Genomic DNA, 10,280 nt, shown 5'->3' with positions numbered 1-10,280 from the left:
CCTGACCCTTTTCCTATAAGAGAAAGAAAAAAATAATCACTCTCCAATAATCATCAGTAGATAAGATGTACCTTTTACCTCCTTTGGACATTGACTTTATTGGTCCAATCAAGTCCATATGTTACAGCCCCATTCAATTTCACATAGCACTTATTCTTCACCTAATCCTTTTCTGGTCAGCATATTCAATATGTATTATTTGGTACATATCCTGAAAATATTTGTAAGTTTTCGCTTCAAGTTTGTGTACTAAACCAACAGACAATGCTAACAAATCTTTTCATATACCTTATGTTTGGCTTTCTCTCTTGCTAAACCTCATAAGGAGTTTTGGATGGTCAGCTAACTTTGTTCAGTTTTTTATATGGACAGCTGTTCTCACTGCTTCTGCCCAAAAATACATTGGCAAATTTGAATGCATCATAAGTGCTTTTGTCATCTCTTTGATGGATCTGTTCTTCCTCACAGCAACCCTATTGCATTACGGTGTCCTTGCTGGACTGAAATCATGTTTTATTCCTTTTTGATTTAAATAAACCTAGAAGTCTTGTCTCACAAACTCACCTCCATTGTCTAAGCATATAAGTACTTCTCAACTTCTTGACAGATTGATTTTCTTTAAATGTTACCAATATTTTTATTTCCTCAGCTCTCTGACCCTTTTCCTATAAGAGAAAGAAGAAAATAATCACTCTCGAATAATCATCAACAGATAAGATGTATCTTTTACCTCCTTTGGACATTGGCTTTATTTGTTCAATCAAGTTCATGTGTCACAGCCCATTATTTATGCTGTTTTTATTGTTTCCAAGTTCCTATTTGATATTTCTACAGATTTTTGGCATAAAACAACATTCACAGTCTATACTCAAGATTTATCTTTACTTTTCATAACTATTACCAATTATGAATTCTCCATCCCTTCAATGATCCTCATATTTGCACATCGATACCTCACATCTTTCTCTGTTGAAACATATGCTGCCTCCTACTTGTTTCTTCATTCCACATAATATGAATGTTTCTTCTTACAGCTTTCATTTAAACTCTTTTCTTTATATACATCAGCTCCATTATTCTGAAACTTGACAAATTAATGATGACCAGTGACTTTGACCACTGATATTATTATTTATTCTGATCAGAAATATAACATACCCTTCAGTTTAACTGTATTATCTATATCTTGTTGTTACAAGAGGTTTTCACCTAAATTAATTTTATTCCTTTTTGTCTGCATAAACCATCTCCCTTTTCTCAACGTTTATTTCATCACCAGATATTTGTATTTTGTATGTCATATAGTTAGCCAACCTAGAATCCAATAGAGACATCATATCTTACATATTTGTATTACTGTTTCAATTTTTTCTCACTAGAAAAAATAATTTTTGGCACCTGATCATTCTACGCTGGTCATATTCCACAAGACCAATAGTTTTCTCCTGTTGCACGTGGTTATATATTTTAACAAAGTATTGTCTTCTTAAATCAGGCTCTGCAATCACTAATAAAAGATAGAAAAACAATGGCTTATATCTTACAATATTTATTTACAACTTAAGGTTATGTTAATACAAAGACTTACATTCTTTTGCGTGATGCAGGCACACCTCCATGGATACAACAATGCTCCCTGCGTTTTTTGGCAATGTTGTTCTCATTTCCCTTGCACTCTCTTGTACACTTGGATAAAAATTAATAAATTACAGAGTTTCTGTGATTAATTTATGAAGTTTTATAATTGCTTTGTAAAGGCATACCCTTGCAGACTTGTCATGTGCCAGGTAAAGAAACGAATACTGATTGTCCAATTAAAACCATTGTGTTGGCTGAACTCATTAAAGAATGTAGAAAACTTTATGGGGTTTGTAGGTGATTAAGATGGGCAGAGAATGTGCATTAGTTATGTATGTCATTTTATTTTTTTATTTATTTCGTCCATCATGTCACGTGGTTTTAAACGATCTCCTAGCAATTTTATTTGAATAGGTTACTAACACTGGTTATGTGCTCCTAATACTTCGTACTAAATCAATTCAGCAGTGGAAAATTAACAAATTACTCGATTTCTGTAATGAGTTTCTAAACTTTTATAATGGCATCATAAAGGTGCCACTTTCAAGAAATTTCGAATATAATTTTGGATAACAATTACCTCCTAATTAATGAATTATTAACAGTTATTTCATCGAGTATTCGAAATGTTATCGAAGATCATAATAGTTTATCATTAATAACTGGTTTCTATTCAGTTAATTTATGAATTACATGCACGCATTACAAAAACAATGTTTTTAGCAATATTCCCATATAATTTTTTAATACATTTTACTTTTTGTTTAGTTCATAATTAAACACTTTGATCGACAATCATGCTCATCGTTGTTATCAAATCACGCACGCCATCCAATAATTATTAATAACATACTAACTACCATCAAATTATGTACAAACATTGCATAAGAATGTTGCTCAGGTAGGCACATTGGCAGAATTCCGACAAAGTGGATTCTATCTATCAAAATTTTCGCTATGTTTTATTTCTAAAATTCAAAAGAAACTTTGAAAATTTACAAGAAATAGGAAATATCTTAAACTTTGTGCGTAGCTCTTGGCTTGGTATCGTTTTCCAAAGATTTTTCTTTGGAAAACGATACCAATTACCAGGTCTCACCACGTGGAGGTGGCTACGCATCGAGACCCGACATGCGCCCTAGTGGCGCAGCCTGCTGGCGCTATCTGTATCAAAGGTAACCTAATCTAACTTGGAGCGAATTAAGTTAAAATGACTCTACTGACACTTTATTATATTTCGTGTCTTACAAAAGAGGTTTCGGTTCGGTATACTGAAACTCTACTGTCGCAACGCTGAGATATTTTCAAGTTCCCATAAAAATAGGGAATGAAATATCAAACACGCGAGCTAATAGAAAATCGCGACGCGCCCGAACGAGTTCGCGATTATTCGAAAGACCGACTAGCCTAGGCGATGTACTCCCGTGTACAGAGATAACTTCATACCTCGGCACCCTCCCGATCGGGCCTAGCTCAATTCCAGTCACTGTCGCACTCGCCAAGACTTACACGTGGACCAAGGATAGTCCCTGAACCAATGAAACTTCTAGTGTCAACGCGAGGGCCCTGCTGGGCGGTTGCCGGCCAAGACAGACACTTCGCATCCCAGCCACACGGGGTAGAACTTAATCATCCCTGTGGTCTAACCGTAGATGGTACTAGTCCGTCAGCCAGCATGTGCCCGAGCCCCAGTCGCGTACGACTTAGGCAGCGGACCGCCCAGTCGAGGTCAGAAGACGCACCGATTCGAGGGGTTTACCCTGGAACCCGATGCATGACGAAATTGACAGTGACTGGGAATGAGTGTCGGAGATGAGTCGTGAGGATGACTTACGAAGCGTGCACTTATCGAGTACATGAGAGCACGTCGCGTAGGCTAGTCGGTACTTAAGAACAATCACGACTATCGCGAGAACAATTATGTTCTGTTTGGTAAACGAGAGGGATAAGGGAAAATATATATATTCGCTGCAAGTTAGGTAGCTTACCTTTGTACGGATAGCGCGCACATGATACTTAGTCTATGGATCTATCTTATGATTACTTAAAAGTAAACGCACGCATCGTCCATTGATGAGTCGCAAACAGAATCATGAAAAACCTAAAAGCTAAAACAGAATATATTATTGTTAATATGTAGCTGAAAGGAAAGGGATTAGTACGAGGAAACCATCAAGGATAATAACCAAATGGAACGAGCAAGCCAACGACGAGACCTGAGCAACATAACTACGAGACAGAAACATTCCAACGGTGAGATATAAACATACCAACGAGGAAGCGCTCGAGTATTATACGAAATACTCGAACGCTCTAACGAAAACAAATCGAACGGAAGTCGTAAAATTTGTGAAAGGAAAGATTTAGCCAACGATGAGACATAAGTAAACCAACGACGAAGCATTCGAATATTGTACGAAATACTCGAATGCTGAAACAAAGAGACAAATAGAATTAAAGAAATAAAATCTAGAAGAAGAAAAATAATTAGAACCTGAAAGAAAAGATAATTGGTACCTGAAAGAAGTTATTGTTAAATTATTTAAGAGAGTGGACAATGGCCACTGAATAGCCATTGATCTAGCCAACGATGATATACAAATAAACCAACGACGAAGCATTCGAATATTGTACAAAATACTCGAATGCACAAACAATGAAATCTAGAATAAAAGAAATAGAATCTGAAAGAAGAAAGATAATTAAAAGCTGAAACAAAAAATAATTAGTACCTGAAAGAAAAATATTAACGCGGACCCTCCGAAGTCGAAGCGACAACTGGCTCGAGCCTGCACGCGGGCCCCTTATATAGCGGCGGCCGACCGAAGATCGGCGAAAATTTCCGAACTTTACCGATTCCTTTAAAAGTTACTTTTCCGCTGTAATAACTAATAATTTATTAACTTTCTTGACTTTTATCGTTAATATACGTTGCAAACTATTTGTTATCAATGATTTTAATTTGTTATTAACAATAAATTTATTAATTTATTAACTTTTTGTAAGTTACGAATACATTTTAACACAAATACGTTGTTTGTTTAAGTAGTAGCTAATAATTTATTAACTTTTTTGACTTTTATCGTTAATATACGTTGCAAACTATTTGTTATCAATGATTTTTATTTGTTATTAACAATAAATTTATTAATTTATTAGCTTTTTGTAAGTTACGAATACATTCTAACACAAATATGTCGGTTGTTTATGTAGCAGCTAATAATTTATTAACTTTTTTGACTTTTATCGTTAATATACGTTACAAACTATTTGTTATTAACAATAAATGTAGCAATTTATTAACTTTTTGCTAATTATAGATACATTTTCACGCAAATACGTTATATACACTAGTAATAGCCTATAATTTAGTAATTTTTCCATTTGTATTATAAATTTACGTTGTGTCTAATTTGTTATTAGAAATAAGTGTAATAATTTTTACACTTTTGCAAATTATAGGTACATTTAATCATTAGTATAATATTGTTCAAGTAATAACCAATGAATTCTTTTCTTATGATTGGGAAATAGAGAATAGATATGAAAGAGGATAGAATGTATGGTTTTAAATAGGGATGCAAGGGCGTGAGTAGGCAGTACGAGTATGTCGTAGTACGGTGTAGTATGTGAGAGTTCGTAGTAGAATTATTGGATAGAGAGTTGTGAAGAATTGTGTTGTTAGTTGTATTCGTGTTGTTAAGTGTAATCGTGTTATTAGTTGTAGTCGTAAGAGTTTATTTGATAGATATCTATATTCGTAATCTTTGCCGTCACCGCACATTGTATATTATATTTTATGGTTAATAAATAGTAATTATATTATTTAACACCACCATATCTCTACAAATTAAAAAAGCCATCGTGAGGTCGCCACACTGTGACCACCATGGTGCCAGCATGAACAATGAGGAAACAATCGCCAATGATTCTCGTCACAAGTGTCAGTCAACGTGTCACTATATCTCGCGATAAACTGATCTTACAAGGGAAAAGAATTCGGAAATTGACCGGTCGCAGGAGTTAATCTGATCCGTCACGCGTGGCGAAAGGGAGAACCTCCGCTTTCTCGCGGCTGTTTCGTTCCCTTTCACCACCTGTGCACGATGGCACGAGCGGATCGTCTCATTAGCCGAGGCCGTATATGGCGGTGAATTAAAATTTTTCTCGAGGCCGACGTCGTCGAGTAGGTAAATCCCGATAACGAACGACCGGCGTATTTTTAAGGAAAGTCCAGCGACTCGGCTCCTCGGCGAAAGTAAATGGCGGCCGGAGGCTCGAGTTCCAGTCCGACCGGCGATTAAACGGAAGTCGAGGACGGGAAAAACGGTTGTCGACTCTTTCTCCGAGATTCCTTCTTGTCATGGTAATTGGACGCGTTCGGTAATGGGATAAATCGCGTAGGTTTTTCCAGCATCCTCTCGCGGATTCAATGGGACCGTTCCGATCGTACGCTTTCATTCCGCGTCATTCCGCGACGTCACTTTGGAATGGGATCGAGGCATGTGTCAGGCACGGGGCCGTTTGTGCTCGGGGAATCGATTTATTTGCATTGTCCACGGATATCGGCTGTGATTGCCGCGACCGCAGTCAGTGTTCATGATCGACCGTCTATTCGCTGTCAGTGGTTCTGTCCAATTCTAAACTGTCAATTGCCGTTCCTGCTCGGATGCTGTGGCCAGTGTAATGTACGTATCGCGCGGGGTACGTTGGATTTAGCGCTAGAACTACCTAGGCAGTCGGAAAGTCTCGTGGCGTAGTTTTCCTTCTCGCAATTGCTAAAAAGAAGTATACCTGCTTATGAGAAAAATTAACCCTTTGCACTCGAGAGGTGACTCTCAGTCACCATTTAGTCAGATCTAAAGATCGAGGTTAATTAATATATCAAATTTAAAATTACCTCACGATGTGTGCAATGTCGAGGAAAAATAATTCTACGTCTTAATTTGCATATGATTTCTCATTTACTATTTGAAAAATATCGTCGACTCTATGACAGAAAGTCTTCGAATTACTATTTTTCTGTAACGAAAGAGTCTTGAGTGCAGAGGGTTAATATCGTACAGATAATGTCGTAAAGCTGTAATTAATGTATTTGCTTATCTTCATCGTGCTATTAAAATTAATATTATCTGTATTTAGCTTTAAAATTGGTATAGCTAATTAGTATAGCTATCAGTAGAGCTTAGTTATAGCTCTAAAATTAAAATTTAGGTGCACTTTCAAGATCGGTAGTTCCAGCAGTAAATCTCTGGGTCGAATTATAATTGTTTAGGGATCATTTTTATTTCGATCTAACGTGTTAGGGAGATCAGAAAGATGAATGAAGAATGTAAAATAACGAAGCTATAATTATTCCATCACAAGTTCAAGATATCTCACGGCTGTACTTTAATAATAGCTGGTCCATTCTGACTTTTCTTCGCCTCGCAATTTTCTTTGCTTACAAATTTGTTCTCTCTTCGTTGATCAGCACAAAACGCGTCCTTTCATGACGCTAGGTATCACGAATCTTCGAGTACGTTATTACAATCACTCTAGCATGAACGTTCCTTCCACTCCATATATACACGCGCGCCACCTATGTCGAAGACTCATTTCCACAATTCTAATTATCAAATTACGTTGACAGGTCAATGTGGCATTCGAGGCGAATAAAATCGAATGGAGTCGAATTTTACAATCGTAATTGACAATTTACATTGACAGGTCGATATAGCAATCGCGATAAGAAAAATCGAACGATTTCAAATCGCAGAGAAGCCTGAAATCGAAGGATCAAACTGAAAAAGGGTGCAATTTGGAATGGAAAGCGCCACCTATGTCGAAGACTCATTCCCACAATTCTAATTGTCAAATTACGTTGTCGGGTCAATTTGACACTCGAGACGAGTAAAATCGAATGGAGTTAAATCTCGCAATTGTAATTGTTAATTTACGTTGACAGGTCGATATAGCAATCGCGATAAGAAAAATCGTACGATTTCAAATCGCAGAGGAACCTGAAATCGAAGGATCAAACTGAAAAAGGGTGCAATTTGGAATGGAAAGCGCCACCTATGTCGAAGACTCATTCCCACAATTCTAATTGTCAAATTACGTTGACAGGTAAATGTGGCATTCGAGACGAGTAAAATCGAATGGAGTCGAATTTTACAAATGTAATTGTTAATTTACGTTGACAGGTCGATATAGCAATCGCGATGAGAAAAATCGTACGATTTCAAATCGCAGAGGAACCTGAAATCGAAGGATCAAACTGAAAAAGGGTGCAATTTGGAATGGAAAGCGCCACCTATGTCGAAGACTCATTCCCACAATTCTAATTATCAAATTACGTTGACAGGTCAATGTGGCATTCGAGGCGAATAAAATCGAATGGAGTCGAATTTTACAATTGTAATTGACAATTTACATTGACAGGACGATATAGCAATCGCGACGAGAGAAGTCGAACGGCCTCAAATCGTGAAGGAGCCCAAAATCGAAGGATCAAACTGACAAAAGAATCCTTCGTTTTCCTTACTACGAATGGTCCCGTGTACCCCGTGAAGATTGCGGAAAGAGGGTGCGATTTGGGATGGAAAATGCCGGAGTTTCGCGAGTCACGGACGGAGTTGCTCCTAGCTCAGCGATTCGCTGGAAACTTTTTCGTCCAAACGATCGACCGTGGCCAGTTCCTCGCGGTCTGAATATTCATGCGGGTAGGTCGTCGACGCGTCCAGGATTTATATTCATGAAAATTCTAAAACGCTTCGCGCAGCGTTTTGCGGCTCTAACACGTACCACGTCGGATTCCGTTGCGAAGAAACTTTATTCCCCGAAACCATCTTCCTTGGGGTGTCATCGTCGCGGATCGGATCGGCAACCCCCCGTGTGCACTCCCCTTCCGCGCCGAAATGCATTCGCGATCTAAATTCCGAGTGGAAGTTCTATTTCGGAAATTGGAACTTCGATATTCAGTTGTTCCTTGCAATTTTTCTACCTTTTTCTGATTTTTATTTCTCGATTTTGGAGAATGATCGACGTGTCGGAGAGGCAGGAGGTCTGATGCCGTGCGAGAACGGTTGAAAGAGGAGTAAATTAGCTAGAACGCTAGCAATTTGCCTGCAAATTAGGGAAACTCGATTTATTCGTCGCGTGCCAGTCGGCTGTTGACAAGCGTGGCATAATTCATCGCGACAGGAGACGGAAAGGAAACAGGTTACCGAACACGTTTTCATTGGTCGGACACGACAACGAGCCGCTGTTGCTTGCTGTCATTAATTCGTTTCGAGAAGCCGACGTTGAAAATTCGATGGTTTTGGGAATTCACCGTGAAAAATTCGATCGATTCGGGAATTTGATACCGAAAATTAATCACCCTGCGAATGCAACGCTGAAAACTCGGATCGTTTCGAAAAGCCGAAGGTGAAAGTTCGATGGTTTTTGGAATTCACCGTTAAAAATTTGATCGGTTCCGGAATTTAATATCCAAAATTGATTACCCTGTGAATGCAACGTTAAAAATTCGATCGTTTCAGAAATTCGACGCTAAAAGGCTGATTATACTTTGATCTCGGGAAATCGACACGGAAAATCCAATCGTTTCGGAACATCGACGCAGAAAACTGTGTATTTGCACGGAAGTCAACACTGAGATCTCGATCATTTCGAAATTTTTAAACACGAGAACTCTGTCTCTGCGAGTAATCGACTCTGGAAACTCGATTGTCTTAAAATGTCGACACGAGAACTCTATAACTACGAGAAATCGACCCTGAAAATTCATTCGTTTCAAAATATCGACACGGGAACTCTATAACTACGAGAAATCGACTCTGGAAACTCGATCGTCTTAAAATGTCAACATAAGAACTCTATTACTGCGAAAACATGGACTCTTAAAAATCTATCGTCTCAAAATGTCGACACGAGAACTCTATTATTACGAAAACATCGACTAAAAACTCGATCGTCTTAAAATATCGACACAAGAACTCTATAACTACGAGAAATCGACTCTGGAAACTCGATCGTCTTAAAATGTCAACATAAGAACTCTATTACTGCGAAAACATGGACTCTTAAAAATCTATCGTCTCAAAATATCGACACGAGAACTCTATTATTACAGAAAACATCGGCTCAAAACTCGATCGTCTTAAAATATCGACACGAGAACTCTATAACTACGAGAAATCGACTCTGAAAACTCGATCATCTCAAAATATCGACACGAGAACTCTATCGCTACGAGAAATCGACTCTGGAAACTCGATCGTCTTAAAATGTCGACATAAGAACTCTATTACTGCGAAAACATCGACTCTTAAAAATCGATCGTCTCAAAATGTCGACACGAGAACTCTATTATTACGAAAACATCGACTCTGAAAACTCGATCGTCTGAAAATTTCGACACGAGAACTCTATAACTACGAGAAATCGACCCTGAAAATTCATTCGTTTCAAAATATCGACACGAGAACTCTATAACTACGAGAAATCGACCCTGAAAATTCATTCGTTTCAAAATATCGACACGGGAACTCTATCACTACGAGAAATCGACTCTGGAAACTCGATCGTCTTAAAATGTCAACATAAGAACTCTATTATTACAGAAAACATCGGCTCAAAACTCGATCGTCTTAAAATATCGACACAAGAACTCTATAACTACGAGAAATCGACTCTGGAAACTCGATCGTCTTAAAATG

Source organism: Eufriesea mexicana, unplaced genomic scaffold (assembly GCF_001483705.2).
Source record: "Eufriesea mexicana isolate 0111107269 unplaced genomic scaffold, ASM148370v2 scaffold107, whole genome shotgun sequence".
Classification (NCBI taxonomy): Eukaryota; Metazoa; Arthropoda; class Insecta; order Hymenoptera; family Apidae; genus Eufriesea; species Eufriesea mexicana.
Note: the sequence above shows the minus strand (reverse complement) of the source record.